This window comes from Rattus norvegicus, chromosome 8, assembly GCF_021556685.1.
Source record: "Rattus norvegicus strain SHRSP/BbbUtx chromosome 8, alternate assembly SHRSP_T2T, whole genome shotgun sequence".
Taxonomy (NCBI): domain Eukaryota; kingdom Metazoa; phylum Chordata; class Mammalia; order Rodentia; family Muridae; genus Rattus; species Rattus norvegicus.
Window position 1 is genome coordinate 49,572,489 of NC_141541.1, and position 17,512 is coordinate 49,590,000.

Consider the following 17,512-nt stretch of genomic DNA (forward strand, 5'->3'; position numbering starts at 1 on the left):
TTTTTTCTATTTCACATAGTTTAGGGAGCACTGATGTTAATAGCTCTTCCTCAGTGGTTTGGTAGAGTTCAGCAGGATTCCATTCTCTCCTGAGCTTTTCGTTGTGAGGAGACTTTTTACTGCCACTTCTATCTCACTGATTTCTCTAGATCGGCTTAGATTGTTTCCATCTTTTTGATCTACTTCTGGTAAATCCTATGTGTTCAGGAATTATTCTGTCTCTTCTAGATTTTCTAGGGTTTTTTTTTTTTAACTGTACATTTTCAGAGTATTCCCTAATGATCCTTTAGAGTTCACTGGAACCTGCAGTAACCTTCCCCTTCTTCAACTACAATTTCATTAGCTGCCTTTCCTCTTTTTTTTCTTGCTAGTTTAGGTAAATGTTTGTCAATATTTTTATGTCTTATATTTGCTTGGTTCTGAGTCTTGAGATGTTAGCATTATTCTATTAATTTCTGTCTAGTCTCTATTATTTTTTGCTTCCTGCTGCTTTTGGGTTTGGCGTTGTTGTTCTTCTCAGACCTTGAGTTGCACCCTTAGGTCAAATTGAGATCTTGCTGGTTTTTTAATGTGAGCACTCACAGCGCACAGTTTCCTCTGGGAGCTGCCTTAGTTGGATCCCAGAGGCTCTGCTAGGCCGTGCTTCCAGTTTCATTTGGTTCTGAAAACTTTTAGATTTCTTCTTTGCTTTCTTTCCCCCCAAGGACACACTGGTTCCTCAAGATCATCCTGCTCGGTCTCTTTGCATATGCATAGCTTTGTAGCATTTATTGCTGTGGATGTCTAGATTCAATTCCCCCAGTTTGATAGCATGTACTAAATTATTTAGGTTCTTCTGTGTTTGTGAATAGTTGTTCTGTGAGATAGAGTGTGCTGTATTTACAGTAGGTTCCATGGGATGCAGAAGAAAAACGTGCCTCTCCTATCTGTTAGCTGGAGTAGTCCTAGATGTCTGCTCAGTTCACCTGATCTACAGTGCTGTTCAACTCTGAAGCTTCTGCATTTAGTCTTGAAGATCAGTGTAAAGGTGACAGTGAGCTATTGAAGCCACCATGTTTTATTACACCAGGATATAGGCTTCTCGTTATGCTCATTAGTGTTTGTTTGATGAAATCAGGAGTCACAACATTTGATATCTAGATTTACAGTTGTTACAGCTCTTGATGATGAATTGTTCTCTTATCACGCAGCGGCCTTCTTTATTTCTTTGGGCTCATTTTGATTTGAAGTCTATTTTGTCAGATATCAGAATAGGTACAGCAACTTACATTTTTTTGCTAGTTTATCTTCCATTCTTAGACCCTCAGTCTGTGGGTGTCTTTGGTAGTGAGCATTCTTCACTGGAGACAGCAGGTGATGGATTTCTTGTAAACACCTTCAGCTTCTCTGCATCTCTTTATGATGCTAAGTTGAGGCTGTTCCTACTTAAGGCTATGAGGAGATATTTCCTGTGAGGTCCTGTTATTTTGTAGGTTGGTTGTTGACTGTTTATCCTTTCCTTTCCTCCTGCTAATCTTAGAGGTTTGCTGGTTAGTACTGTGTTGGCCATAGTGGATTTTTACTGTAATCCAGCTCTCTAATGATAAAAAATCTTGATTAGAGCATAGCAAGAAGTCAAGGGGGGAAACACACTCACAAAGAAGAGGATGTGTGCAGGAATAACAGTTGTCTGGGTCTTCAAAGCTTGAGATACAGGGGTCAAAGATGAGTTGCGTTTTTCTGGTCCTCAAAGTTTAGGATGCAAAGACCAAGGGGGTGAGTAGAGATAGCAGACTCGGGACTTTCTGATGATGTAGGCAAGTCTTGAAACTGATTTGAACAGAGGTCTGTTCACCTTCTCTTCTTTGCAGACTAGGAGTTTTTGTGATCTGAATGATAGCCTTGGAATCTATGAGCTGGGCAGGTCCCTTCACTCTTGCTAAACTCTCTGTATCTATAATACTGCTTGGGATAACTGATGTTCACATGGATGTTCTCCTATGTAGGGAGAGTGGAGAGCAGCCATGGTGCTGAAAACAGGAAGACTTGTCTCACGCTACTGAGGCTTCCTAGGTACTAATCAAGCATTTGGAAGGATCCAAATCAGAGCTTGTCTCTCTTGTATCTGCAAAGTGGCTTGCAGCAGTGGGTGACTCAGAGATTGGGCCACCTGTTGACCTCAGGTCAGGGCTATCAAATCCTAGTGCTGTTTCCAGTGCTGAGGTTGCTTCTGGCAACTGAACATGGTTATGCACTCCACTGTCTGAATGCTGAGCCTTCTAGTCAGTGTCTGGCTTTCTTGTTCCTCCTGTAACTCCCCCTCCCTGAGTGTTTCTTGCTCTGGGACTGTGGAAGGATTCCCTGACCTGTGGTTTGCTCCTTTCCTCAACCTCTTATGGTTGCACAGGCTTAGTTTCGAGCAATAAGCTCCTTGTCAAGAAGGCACCAGGCCACAGCCTCTGACTCATGAATAGCAAAAACGGGATTTCTCTCTGCTGCCCATCTGTGTGCAGTGTTTTTGGAGGGAATGGACGTCTCATCACAACCTACAGTTGGAGTTGGGGCTTGTGAGGGCACCAGGCTTGTTCTAAGGAGAAGGATTACCAGTCCTCTAAACATCACCTTAGCTTTGAGATGAGGCTTCTAGGCTTCTACCTCCCAGATCCTTGCTGGGCGATCACCTGCCTAGAGCTGTGCTCATAGTGGCTTTTTTTTTCTTTTTCTCCCCAAGACAAGGTCTCACATGGCCCAGCCTAGGCTCACATTCAGTATTCAACAAAGAATAACCTTGAAGAATGATGAATAACCTTGAACGTCTGACCCTCCTGCATCCTCTTCCCAGGGGGATTGATTATAGTCATGGCCATGGCTGCTACTTTATGTGGCAAGGTTGGAATTGAACTCAAGACCTCCCAAATGCCAGAGAAGCTCTCACCTGCTAAGCTAGGACTCAGCTCTTTGGCTTACTTCTGTCTGGTATGTTGTGGATCTTCTTCTTGCTAATTTCAGCTGTTCTATTAGTGCCTTTGGGAATTCCCTAATGGGTCTCGCTTTGAGACAGTCTGTTCTTTTTTTTATTGACTCTCTTCTTGAAGGAAGGCACATGTGGCAGCTTCTAATCCACCAGTTGACAACACACTTTCTTTCTGAACTAATATTTTCATATTGTGTAAAAATCAAAATCACCTTATAATAGGGAGTCCCATTCTTTTGGGTTAACAAATAATGGAGAGAGCACATCAATAATGAAAACTTTGAGTTATGAAAGCACAATGTGATAAGTTGTCCACACTTGACAGTGGGCTTCACTGTATATTCATAAAATCTGTATCTTTATCACATCTGTAAAATACTATTCAAGGGAATATAAAAATCCTTTCCAAGTGTGCAAGTTTTAGCTCACTGCCAAATCTAAAAAAGGTAGCAGATGAGTATTTGTTAGATGTATGCATATAATATTTATATTGCAATAAATAATGTCATTTATATCTTCCAAATAATGGGAGTGTAACACTATGCCACATAATGTAAATATGTATTAAACACATATCTGAGGCTTGGTTGACAGACAGGTCATGGAAAGAAAATGCCTTCTACATCAATTTTCTGTGACAAACAGAAGTTTTATAACAGGGTCTGAGAAGACAGCTTGAGATTAAGAGCACATATTTCTCCTTCAGAGGACTCGAGTTCAGTTCTCAGCACCTAACCTTGGGCAGCTCACAACTTCCTGTAATTCTAGCTCAAGGAGGCTCCACACACATTCTGGCCTCCACAGACACCGGCATTTATATGCAGATACCCAGGCACTGACATGCATGCATATACCCAATTGAAAATAAAAATAGAATATTTTTGAAAAATATTGGAATACAGAAGTGTGAAGCTTTTATTAGGCGTTTGTGAATGTGTGTGAATTGCCATTTGGTTAGCATTTGCCATCATAACCACTGGCAAAGAACAGTTCCCCAAAGGTCCACAGTAGCTGTTTTCCCTTATCCTTTCTCTATCTCAAAGATCTTGTCTTTCATAGTGAAAACTCAGAAGCAAAACCAGAATGGCATTGGCCCGCCTGACTCAAGACCATGGGATCAAGTCAAGGTTGAGGCACTTGCTTCTTGGAGGTACAGGGTGACTGCGATTTATCTTTAATGCAGTACATATGGATGAGAATGAGTAAGCTTGAGCATGTGGAGTAGCCCAATAGGGCCACATCCAGGGAGGACTGGATTCAGCCCCATGGTGATTCCTGTGTGTTTCTACACACCTCCAGACAGAGAGTCAGCCCTGAGAAGCCCGGTGCTTGCTGATGACTCTCTTGGAGGTCTTTCCTTCTTGCTTCTCCACAATCCTTTTATATATGGACTGACATGGGGAGGTACCCATATGTGTGTCCATTTATGAGTAACTCTGTTTCAAAGATAGTAAGGTCAAGCTCTGTGGCTGTACCTCTGGCACGGGCAGACCAGGATGGTCCATAAAAAATGTAGAAGATAATTGACTGTCAGGCCAGAGATTCTGAGTGGTTAAGGACAGGAACACCTTGCTTCTCTTCTTACCTACTTTGGCTTTCAAGGTCTTTGTACTTGAGTTTAATTTTTTATTCTAGGTCAACATGAGAACTCATTTCCATTCCATTTCTAAGTAGTTTGGCTAAGTGTTTAAAGTTCCTGTGATTCTTTCTTGAAAATTTCTCAAAGTCTTGCCTCATTATCCTCTCTCTACTAGGCTTCCTTAAGGAGCTTCAGGCCCTGGCGTGAAATATTACATTGGGTGGTAGATGCATGACAAGAGCTAGCTCTGAGGGGGGTGGAAATGACACAAAAGCTTGCTGCTTTCTTAGCCTGGCCAGAACATACTGGAACACTGCATGTGCTGGGACCACAGTCAGGGAGGTCAGCCCACACTTGAGTCTGTCCAGTGAGTCAATCACATGGGAATGTTGAGGGTTTGGGGTTGGTGGTGTCAATGTCACCCTACATGAAAGATGTCTGTTTGCTATAGCAAAATTTGGCAACATAGTAAGCCATCAATTTAGAGAGTGACTAATATGTAGAGACCATTTGTCTTTGTAAGAAGTTCCTTGTTGAAAGAATGGATGGATTTGTTGACTCTTCATAAGTCTCCTTTGGACTAGGCTTTTTCTATCCATCCGCTGTCCCTTCATGCCTCATTAACACCTGTGTTCAGGTGTCATTCTCACATTGTCCACTGACAATGCCAGGCGGTATGTGCCCCTTCTGAGTGTGGACTCCAAGCACACCTCTTCTATTACCTTCATGTTATCCATTTGTAAAAGTTTCAAGTATGCATCATCATGACTAGAACAAGTAGTATTCAACAAATGCTTATTGAATGACTGCAGCATAGATCCAGTAAAAAGTACATTTGCTCACTATGTGGCATATTTGCTAGCATCCTTTCATTCTACTTCTGTTCTCTTCACCATCATTTACTGAGGCTCTATAGAGTCCTGGGCACTGCTTGAGACATGGTTCCTTGCTGTGGAAAGTTTAGAGATGGCTTTACTCATCATATTGTTCTTGAGATCAGCCATGCTTGGTGATCACAGGCACTGTGACACAGGAACCTTGGAGTGGCTCTTTGTGGGAAGAGATAAGAGAAAATAGATTTTCATTTCTGAGGCCTTCACACCGCACAGAAAAGCAAATAGCTAAATGCATAAATACATTTAAAAAATACAATGTTTGATCAACAAAAGGAAATACTGGTGTGGACCAGTAATTGGTTGGAATTCTTACTGAGATAAACAATAGAATTTTTTCCTTTCTTGTGTGAACTACCCCTGCTTCTCTCAGCTAATACTTAACTCATTATATATATATATATGTATATATATATATATATATATATATATATATATATATATAACATCCTTATGCCTAATATTATTCCAGAGCTGGGCACTTAGTAGTAAATGGGAAATATGCAAGAACTACTTCTAATGTTGAGACAAGCCCCTACTAGTGCCTTCACTCATAAGTGAAAGGAGATGGGGTGAGGAGGGTGAACAGAAGCAAGGGTGATAGAAAGGAAGAAGTAGGAATAGAGAACAGGACATAGCATCCAGGAGATCTCCACTGGCCTTGTGCTTCTAGGTCCAAGATGTCAAAGGTGATGGCTACAACTAAAATTCTAACTTCTTTCCTTAGCTAATCTTAAAAGAAAACACTAGATATTATCAAAGTGACTGGATGTGTCTTCATCCATGTTGGGCTTCCACAGCTGAATAGAATGCTCTGGCTTATTCACACGTATATATTTTTAGTTTTTAATTATTTGTATATATGTATCTGTGCATGTGTACACAGGCCAGAAAGGGTATCTCATCCCCTGGTGCTGGGCTTCGAGGTAGATGTAAGTCACCCAACGGAGGTGCTGGGAACCGAACTCAGTTCTCTGTAAGAGCAGTGATTGTTCTTAACCACACAGCCATCTCTCCAACTCCAGTATGAGTTATTTATAAAAGTCAGAAATCATCTCACACTACTTTGGAGATGGCCAAAATGGAAGGGTCTGTGGAGGAATGGGTTGTACAGAGGAGCGAAATGTCCTTGCTTGAGGAATCATGTGCTATATAGAACCCATCCTGTGGGGACTTGGCCAAGGAGACCTCATGACTTAATTACTTCTCAAACTCTATTCCACCCCAGTCCCCACTGGCAACTCCTGAAGTGAAGAGGCAGAAAATATAAACCATAGCAATGCGCTTTGCAAAATGCTGACAGATATCAGCCTCACCACCTAGGTTGCTGTAGAAGAGTAGCTCATGTCCACTTTCCATTCTTAACTCTGATCAATGAAGTCCAATAGCACTCCTTGAACTCATATTCTATCAGATCCTTCTGTAAGAGGTCTGCTCCCATGATGCAATAGATAGATGCATCAGTCACGTGTTTAGGTAGTGATTATTTACTTGGTAATCATTATTCAGCACCCTAGACCCTAGGTATTCATTGTCTCTGAACCATGGACCTGCCAATAATTTTAGCCTTTAAAAAATTAGGATAAATTTCAGACATCTTTCAAAGAATCTTTAGATTCTATGACAAAATGACTCACTATCCATTTTTGAGGTTTGGTTTTAATTATGAAGGGTAATATAGAGCACACAAATAACACAGGAACTTTGGAATTAAAGCAGTGTGAGGACTCCAAAAGCACAGTGCACTGAGTCGTCCTAAATCTCTATCATCGCTCCATGTTCCTGTGCCTACAAGAAAGACCGGCACTTCCTATGAAAGCCCACTCCTCTGTCTGAAAGTTAGCTTTTAGAATGCACTCTCGGTGTATCTGAGTCACACTCCAAGGGATTCTCGGACCATTTCATTCACTGTCTCCTTAACCTTAGGAGACCCTTTTGTTACTTTTCAACTTTATACTCAAGGAAACTGGGGCTCTGCGTGAGTAAGTCACCGAAGCCCATTTCCTTAGTAAGTTAGGTAAGGATGACTGTTTCAGAGAGAGCAACCCCATAGACTTGTCCCTTGGCTGAGCTCTTTCAGAAGCTCTGTATGGAGACTCAGCCTTTTTGGTTATGAATTTTCTCCATTTTTTAAAGCTCTCCTACATTAGAAGACTAATGGATTTTGCCTCCTAAAACTCAGATTTTTTTTGATGATACCAAGACTTGCCACTTTTGGATCCTGCCATTCTTAGAACCTGACAAGTATCCCTTGGCTGTCAGTCACATGAATTTGACTGCATATATTCTTATTACCCCATCTCTGCCCAGAGCTGGAGAAGAATGTTTTATTGGTGATCTTCACATGTGTTTGTGTGTGGGGGGGAGCATATCTGTTCTAGTTATTATGCCATGACATGAAATCTAATTAAGCTATCAATGCATTAAATGTGAACCTGTACGCATAAGCATTTGGAGTGAGTGCTGAGAGAGTCCCTACTCAATGATTTTAGTAACTACTAAAGTAGCAAAGTCAAATGACAGGCAGCCCTGTGTTTAAAGATGTGCAGGTGGTACCTGCAGATTCAGGACAGGTCACGTCAGGTCTGAAGAGTCCTCTTTGTGCCTCATTTCAGGCCACAGTGGCAGCTAAGGGTAAAGCAACTCTGCCATTGAAAGTGTTGTTCAAAAGCACCCAGGACTTCAAAGCAAAGGAGCTGAATTCCAGAAAGGTTATGATTGTCCTAACAGACTCGGGTCAAGATCTGACACTTGTTACCTATAGCTGGAAAGGAGCTACCCCAGCAGATATAAGGCACACAGTCTAAAGTTATTCTCTTAATTTGCCCATTTATTCTGCTGCGTCTTTTACGGCCAAATTTTTCATTTCAATGCAAATCACTTGTCTATTTTTTTAATTGCTTAACTTTTGGTGTCATAACCCAAAATGGTTATTGACAAGACCAATCTCAATAACCTCTATTGGGTTTTATATTTATTTTCAAATGATAAAATTGTATCAAAGGGATAAATAATCTGAGTCCTTACTCAGACAGTTCAAATACAAGCCCAACATGGCTGCCATCGTTTGAAGGGATTAGCCACCATGTGTTTTCACTTCCAGATACTCGACAATGTTCTCTGAGTCGTCAGAGAGAGAGAGAGAGGATGAAGGCTTTGATACTTGATCCATACGATCCTTCTTATCTCCAATGTAGCCAGCGATGTCTTGTGGACACAATAACTTCTCTACATCTAGATCAGGAACTCCAAACTCAAATTCACATTCTACGGCCTTAATAATCTCCACTTGGTCTAAACTGTCTAGGCCCAGGTCCTTCGCAAAATGTGAATTTCCTGAGAGCTTTGCAGGGCCAGTCTTTCTATAGAATTCAAGCCATCCAGCATCCAGCCTTTGCTTCCCTCTAATGTCAAAGGGGCGAATCGCTCACTGATGAGGCTCATGTGTGACCTTTCCAGACACCTCACAGCCTTGAGGAAGGGAGTACACCCACACTCAAGGTCATCTTAGGGTCAGTTAGCAAGAGCTGAAACAAGGAGCTTCCCAAGGCCTGCCTCTCTCTGGCACAAAGACAACTGAGAACAAACAGGAGCCCACTTCATAACAAGCTCTGTGACCGACCCAAGTTTGGTGAGAATCAGCAATGTGCATCGTTTCAAGAGTTGGCTAGTTTTTTGTTTTTTTTTTTTAAAATTCCCTCAGCATGTGATCAGCTGGCCTACACAGGCTTTAATAAGCAATTGAAGTGGGTTCTGTTAGTTTCGGTTTGGTTTTGGTGTTTCTAGCGGCTTTATAGTTCCAGTCATTATATCTAAGTTTTACATGCTGGGTTGATTATGTATATAGTTTGTAATAAGGGTTCAATTCACTCTTCTGCATGTGTGTAAACAAATTTTCTAACCCTGTTGGCTGTCTGCCTGTGTGTGTCTGTCTACCTTTCTGTCTGTCTCTCTCCACTGTAAATTCTTTCCACCTTGTGAAAAGAATAAGTTTACCATAAGGCATAGATTTCTGGGCTTTCTCTCATGCTCCGTTTATCTATGCATCTGTATGTTTTAATGTAGAACCACAATGTTTGGATTATTGTGGCTTTGTAGCATATTTTGAAATGACAAAGTATATTACCTCTGGCCTTGTTCTTCTTTTTCAATATTGCTTTGGGCATTTGGAATCCTCTGTGTTTCCTTATGAATTTCAGGGTTTCCATTTTTCTCATTCTGTGGTGGAATGCTGTTGGAGTTTTGATAGAGATTACATTGATCTGTGTATGTTTCTGCACAGGATGGGCATTTTAGCAGTGTTGTGATTTTGATAAATGGGTAAATTCTGTGTTCTCTCCATTGGAAAAGGCAAAAGAGAGAGAGGATGAAAGGAAAGGAGAAAGAGGGAGAGAGAAGCAGAAAAGCAAGGAGGGAGAGAGGAAAAAAGCAAGGAGAGAAAAGGAAGGAAGAGGAGGAAAAAGGAGAGAGACAGAGGAAGGAGAGGTAGGACGGAAGCAAGCGCATGGCCATTGATAATTAGTTTAGTTTGATCATTTTACAATGCATGTATACATGACAGAACATCAAACTGTATACTCTAAATGCATACAGTTCACAAAACCAGTGGCGGACACACACACACACACACACACACACACACACAGAGAGAGAGAGAGAGGGAGAGAGAGAGACAGAGACAGAGACAGAGACAGAGACAGAGACAGAGAGACAGAGACACAAAGAGACAGAAACAGAGACACACAGAGAGTGTATGTGTGTTTATAGGCAACCCATATTTCTGAATCACCATCCCAAAGAATCTGGTTCATATCTGGGTGGGTCCCAGGAATCTTAATGGTTACTCAGCTTCCCAGGGGACTTGGCTGGGTGGTCCTGGGGCTGCACTTGAAGAAACACTCCTCTGGAATCTCAGCCCCTGAACTTTCTAGCCTTGTTACTTCCCAAAGGATGATGTGGCCTCACTCCACTCAAATGTCCAAACAGTACATAAGATTCCTTGTGATTCATACTTGTGTCCTTATTTTCTGACTCAACAATTAATTCCTGGTTGGGTCCGTCATTGAGCAATTTTCTTTTGCTCAGTCAGTCGGCCCCTCTTCAGTGTGCCAGACACTGGAGAGACAGGCCCAGCCCTCCCTCCCCACAGAACAGCAATAGCAATAAGGATGATTTTTCTAACACGCTGTGTGTACAGTCCATGCAGTTTATGCTACTGGCCTATTTGATCTTCTGCTGTTCAGTATCCTGTTCTTAACAAGAAGAAAATCTGAGAATATAAACAGAGGATCTGCATCTCATTATTTTTACCCTTAATGTGTCTTCAAGTTCTTTGTGTCTGTCCTTTTTCTTTTAATTGATCTCTCTCTCTCTCTCTCTCTCTCTCTCTCTCTCTCTCTTCCCAAAACAGTGCTCATGTATTTTAGGCAAGCCCAGGTCTTACCGTGCAACCTTGGATGGCCTCAGACTCATAGCAATCCTCCTGTCTCAGCCTCTAAACTTCTGAGATTACAGTGTGTCCTACCATTAATGGCCCAGTCTTTTTTCATAATGACTACAGAGTATCCCACCATGGAGTTGCTGTTTTGTCTTTGGTCATCATTCTATTGATGAATTTGCTTGTCACCTGTTACAAATAGTCCCATTATAAACTTCAGAGCAAATATGATATACTCTTCTTTTAGACGATGAGTTGAGAGAAGGTAGCGATCCTGCCCAGGGCTTCATGACACTAACATAGTCCTACCTGCCTCAACGCTAGCAGTTCATTCTTCATGTGTTGCTATCTCCTAGTGATTGTAACCGGCTAAGTACTGGACTCTATGGGAATTACAACCCCCCACCAACCTGACTTCTCCTGGGACCTCAAGTTCACCTGAGGAGTGCCAATGGAATAGAATCTGGAACAGGGGGAGGAAACTGCTCTAGAAAGACGTGTTGTCTGATTACAAACTCACCATTCATGTTGACCATCACTGGAGGAAGCAAATTGTGTGTGTGTGTGTATGTGTGTGTGTGTGTGTGTGTGTGTGAGAGAGAGAGAGAGAGAGACAGAGACAGAGACAGAGACAGAGACAGAGACAGAGAGAGACACAGAGAGATGCAGAGAGACAGAGAGACAGAGAAAGAGATAGAAAGGGAAAGGAAGAGGGAGAGTGAGAGGGAGAGGGAGAGGGGGGATTAAATCCTGAAAAGATGGCATGACATCTTCATGTGAGGATTCTTAAAGCATTTTGTATGTGTCTGAAAACCACCAGAGTACTAAGCTAGTGAGCACAGTGTAAATAAACACTTACCCCATTTGGCAGCTTCAGTAGAACCTTGGAAGTGAGTGGGCGATGGGGTCCTGTGTCTGTGGCAAGCAAAGATATTTGCCCTTTTAATAGCTCGACTTCTTCCTTTTAAATGAAGAAAGTAATATCTGGTGCCTGCCCACTTGACAGGATGTTACAAGGCTTGGCTAATTTCTGTAAATGTTTTGAGCTCCTCTGAGGTATGTGTTCTGTAAATAGGGGGTATTAATAGCAGCCATCAGAACAGAAACAAAACCGAATTGAGCTGCAGTCATTTTCTGGGAAAGAAATACAGACACTGTAAAGCATAAAGCCTGTGTGAGATCCACGGCATTGGCCCTTCCTTAAGAGGCAGCCTGGGTTTCATATAGGACATGGCGACAGCCTAGGCCCCCATCTCCAGTGGGAAAATGAGCTGGATTTTCTAACATTTAATTTCCCAGATGATTGTTGTGATTAAGAGCCCATCTGGCGCAGCCTATTTGTGAGGTGTTTGTGGTACGTGTGTGTGTGTGTGTGTGTGTGTGTGTGTGTGTGTGTGAGCACACAGGGAGGTGGGGATCTAGTAAGCCAGAAGTCTAACCAAATGGAAGAGAAAATACACAGTGCAGACAGTATCATTCCCAAACTCTTTGCAAAGATGTTGAAACAAGAATGTCATTACCTTCACATTAGGGAGGCCAGTCAGCCATATGCCGTAATAAAGACAGTTATGGGAGGTTCATTCTCTCTCTCAGGGCTTCCTTGCTAGCTTGGAGATTATTTATTGATGCCTGTTTGTCAGCCATGGCTCCAAGAGAGAGGCCAAGAACTGCTAAGAGGAAAATTCAGCTCTTCGTTCGGAGAGCCATATAGCAATGGATACGTGTCAACTGCAAGCTTACTCCTGCATGTGCATCAGGATAGTCATTCAGGTGCAGGACCCTAGATTTTTGTCATCCACTCGAATATATTATCCCCCTCCCCACACACAAAGAAAGCTATGAGCAGAGAGTTGGGGCAGACATATGTTACTGTTCACGTCTTCACAGCCCCTTCAGTGGGAGGGCAGCTCCTAAACCCATCAGCAGGCAATCCTAGTTCCTAAGCACTAATAGGTCTTACAGATGTGTAGACAGTAAGGAAGGTCCTCATGCCCAGCTGAACTCTGGGTAGAATGTCTCATAATTTCTGTTACTCAAGGGGTCTTGTGTAAACCCGTTCCAGACAGAGTTTTTATTGTGTTTTATTTCCAACTCCTAACCAGGTTTTACCCCTTGGAGGTCAAGCCAGTAAGGCTCCTTGAAAAAAAAATCTCTCCATTGGTAATAGAGGTAGAACCTCCCGTCTGCTGTGGTCACCACTTCTGTCCAGGGCTTTGGGTACACAAGGAAAACTCATCAGTGACTTGATATGTACACACAGGTCACTGAGAAACATCTGGTAGCTTTGACCCTTCATGTCCACTTACCACATGCACTGAAAGTGGGGTGTGGCTATAGAAGACATTTGAAGTCCTCCCTGTGACAAGGATAATGCTCTAACTTCAGGAGGGCCTGTGAGCCCAGTGAAAGACAGATGGGTGGCCAGCGTTCATTGACTAGAAGACCTGCATCTTTATAGACAAGATGCTGACTCGTTCATTGGTTAGAAGACCTGAAATTTATAGATAAGATGTTGTTTCCTTGGGGATAATGTTGACAAACAGCCTTTGTTTTCATATTTGAAATGTAGAGATAAGGTCATTTACCCCACAGGTAGATATCCATACCCAAATTCCCTGTAAAGGCTCCCACCTTTATTCTTTGGAAGGTACATTTCATAGCCCATTATATGAGCTCATCAGAGAACTTTAGATCAAGAAGTCTCTGATGTGGTTATTTTTAAGGCTTGGTGTCAGAAAAGGGGATTTTCCCATCAACACTTGGCAGAAGCTTTCCCTCCTTATTGGGGCAATAGTCCATTAGTGAACTCATATCTTTACACTGAGAAGGTTGCAGCTGGGCTAAAGCCTCTTAGGACCCAGAGGTTCCTGGCTCCTCTGACTGTAACAGTGTTCTCAGTAAAGGACCAGCCCCCTGCCCTTAATTCTGTTCTGTCATTCCAGTCTTCCCTTCTAGAAGAGGGAGCTAGGCAGCTTCACTGCTGTCCCTTGCTGTCCCCAACATTGCCAGATCCTCTCCACGCATTGCAAGAGAAGTGGCCATACTCAGGAGGAGGTCTTTGTTGTAAAAAAATATATATTTTCTGAACCATGGCTAAAATTAATAAATTTGGAGACTTCAGCTACGCAAAACCTCTACAATTATGTATGTATGTATGAATGTATGTATGTATGAATGTATGTATGAATGTATGTATGAATGTATGTATGTATGAATGTATGAATGTATGTATGTATGAAGGTATGTATGTATGAAGGTATGTATGTAGGAATGTATGTATGTATGAATGTATGTATGTATGAATGTATGTATGAATGTATGTATGAATGTATGTATGAATGTATGTATGTATGAATGTATGAATGTATGTATGTATGAATGTATGTATGTATGAATGTATGTATGTATGAATGTATGTATGTATGAATGTATGTATGTATGAATGTATGTATGAATGTATGTATGTATGAATGTATGAATGTATGTATGTATGAAGGTATGTATGTATGAATGTATGTATGTATGAATGTATGAATGAATGTATGTATGTATGAATGTATGTATGAATGTATGTATGTATGAATGTATGTATGTATGAATGTATGTATGAATGTATGTATGAATGTATGTATGTATGAAGGTATGTATGTATGAATGTATGTATGTATGTATTTGCCTTTCACATATACATAGCCATCCATAGCTATACATCTCACAGTGATGGGAATTGTTTGGTTCTTTTTTTTAACTAGTCTGCATATCCAAAGGGTTATGTGAATGACATTTATATAGAAATTATGTCTCTAAGATAAAATTATACTTCTTTATTAGACAGAATGTCCAGAGACGAGATAGTCATGAAAACTTATTTTCAGGCACCTCCGAACGCCTTCTACTGGAAGTTTCTGACTATCTTCTCCTCAGGGTCACACGAAAGACTGAGACATGGCGACACGAGGAAGCTCAGGGTTAAATGGAAATGACAAAAATCTCATTACTGTCAGCCTTCTTCTTCTGTGGTTGATTAACACACTGCTGATTCGTAAAACTTCTTCCTACTGCGACTGCAAGCAAGTTTAGAATCTTTCCGCAAATCAGTTTAAATTGATAAAAAAGTGACTTCCTTTAAAACCAAAGGATGAAGCTGGCGTCAGAATTCTTCAAAGTACCCCGAAGATGTTTCAAGAGTGGCTTACTGTCATCCGCCCTTTACATGGGCTGTGAGACTTCCCACACGCTCCACCCGTATCTGTCTACCAACCTCAAAATACTCCACCAGAGGAAATGGAAACACGGTCCTCCTTTTATAAGCCATCCATGAGGTGATGTCTGGTCCACATTAAATGTCACCAATAAATTATTTATGTGAGATGAGAATACAAATTTGATTGCAGGAGTGCTTAGTTCTGCCTAAGAATAACACTTGAACTCTTCCTGGGGGAATGAGTCATTTTTAAATTATCAGCTAATAACCATTTGATTTAAGTATATATAGAAAACAAGTTCCAAGGGACAATATGAACTTGATGTGCTCTCTGTTTCCCATTTGGAATTTGCTCTCAGTCTTGTGTGCCAAGACAAAGAAAAACCCAGTTAGCTTGAACAGCTACCTCATGTAACAGACATACATGCATTCTGAGATTCTATATTCCAGACTGGCAAGCCTGTGACCTGCTGTCACTGGAGATCAGAGGTAGAGGACTGCACGATTGCACTTGCTTGACTAGAATATAGGACCCTTTCAACCTTGACTGATCTCTGATGCCAATCTCAATATGACCAATTGGGTGCTTCATCATCTTTGACACTCTCCAACCTGTTGGCTGCAGGAGTACCTGCGGCTAGCGTGTCCTGTACCCTAGGATTCCAGGCGACCTACTATAGTTGACCAACATGAGAAGTAGAAAAAAACCACGAAGGGCCCTCTGGTTCCTTCAGCCAAACCTAGGAATCTGAATCCCACTCTTGTCATAAAAATAATGCCTGAACTTTAGAAAGACTTGGCCTTTCTTTGTGTTGACTTCCGGTCCAATGTGGAGTCACTGGGTTTAAGAGAGAATAGCTGGATGATGTGAAAATATTTTGCAATCTGAAGCTTTAGTTCATGCAAGACAGGAAAGTGGAGTGTTCCATTTCTCAGCCTGTACCCCGCCCATGAGAGTAAATCTCAGAGTGGACTAAAGAAAGGTTGGCTTATACAGTGAGAAAAAGTTGCAGTCTTTGTCCACAAGGTTAATAGTGACAGGTTTGATGGTAAGCACTCAAGCCTATTTGTAAACCCGCACGGGTTTTAGTCTCTTTTCCGTTGCTGTGATAAAATACCCTGACGAAAACAACTTAAGGAGGAAAAGCTTCGTTTGGTTTACAGCCCCAGGTTGTAGTTCACGATGGCAGGAAATTCACACCAGCAGATATTCGATGTAGCTGGTCACATTGCATCTGCCATCAAGAAGCAAAAAACCATGAATGCTTGAGGGTACTCAGTTCTCTTTCTGTGTGTACATACTCCAGGATCCGAGACAGGGAAAAGTGGCCCCAACAGGGGGCAAGTTCTTCCTATGAGTTAACATAATCAAGATGATCTTGGGGCTGGAGAGGTGACTTGGTGATTAGGGGCTTTTGCAAATCATACAAAGGACCCAAGTTCAATTCCCAGCACCCATGTTGGATGACTCACAATTGTGTATAATGCCAGATCCAGGGGTCTTTGGGCTCTGCAGATACCTACACGCAGACACATAATTGTAAATGAAATTAAGTCTTTCAAAAATGATAATCCCCTACAGATATGCCATGAAACCCATCTCCCAGTGTTTCTAGATTCTATCAAGTTGACAATTAACCCTCACAGTGCATATATATGAATATGCATTTATAGCCATGTTCAAAATAGAAGTTGAGGTACGTTATTGTTTGACATACATCTGAATAGCATCTTAGTTTGTCAGCCACCCTTAATCGTTCTCTTGTCTCTTCCCATATTTCAGAGAATTTTCCAATATAATGTGAAAACCGCCTTCTTTGCAATTCGAAAGGTATCTGAATTTACTGTGTACTCATCACTGGGACTCCCCTTAAGGCTACCCGGCCATGTTGACCCTTTGCTTACTAATATCTTTTCCTCAAAAGATTAGCACAGAGTTGGAGTGAGGGCAGGTGGCAGTGGAATGAAATATATCTCACACGTCTTCTGTTGTTTGGGGAATTTCGGAAAGCAATAAGCTAAGCTATCGAGGAAAGCATTTCCGGGCCGTAGATGCGGGAAAGGAACCTCACTTCAGAAATGGGGATTGTGCCGATCCTGTCCATGAGTTCTTCCTCTCTTTGCTGATACAGGTCTGTGCAGCACTCTGGCAAATATATTTTTTCCACATTAAGGGTAAGCAACCCACTCAGCCCCAGCAGGAGGGACAAATGTGCTAACAGGCCACTGGGTAGGATTTTCTGGGGTTCTGACCACTGCAGCTTCAAGGAAAGATGAAGGAAAAGGGTCCATGGTTGCCCAAGCAAGGCCTGGATAAGGATGGATTCCAGAAGACAGGTTAACATGGAGGCAGGAAAGCCCACAGGGAACAGGTGACTAAGGATGCTGGGAGGGGGATAAACAGTCTTCTCCAGGAAAGGGCACACCAACTGCTTATCCAAGGTCA

At 41.9% G+C, this 17,512-nt stretch overlaps 1 protein-coding gene and 2 long non-coding RNA genes across 2 annotated transcripts in view; 2 read left to right on the plus strand and 1 right to left on the minus strand.

The window, feature by feature from the left end:
- Mir100hgl (Mir100 Mirlet7a-2 Mir125b-1 cluster host gene like) overlaps nucleotides 1-17,512 on the plus strand; it is a 229,255-nt gene that overhangs the window by 116,693 nt on the left and 95,050 nt on the right.
- The window catches only part of Lnc215 (long non-coding RNA 215), a 118,443-nt gene that overhangs the window by 28,954 nt on the left and 71,977 nt on the right, over nucleotides 1-17,512 (plus strand).
- On the minus strand, nucleotides 3,845-11,915 carry LOC134480160 (uncharacterized). The gene is made up of 2 exons (XR_015627202.1): nucleotides 11,722-11,915; nucleotides 3,845-5,581 (listed from the first exon to the last, which is right to left on the minus strand). It is a non-coding gene; the product is annotated as an uncharacterized LOC134480160 (long non-coding RNA).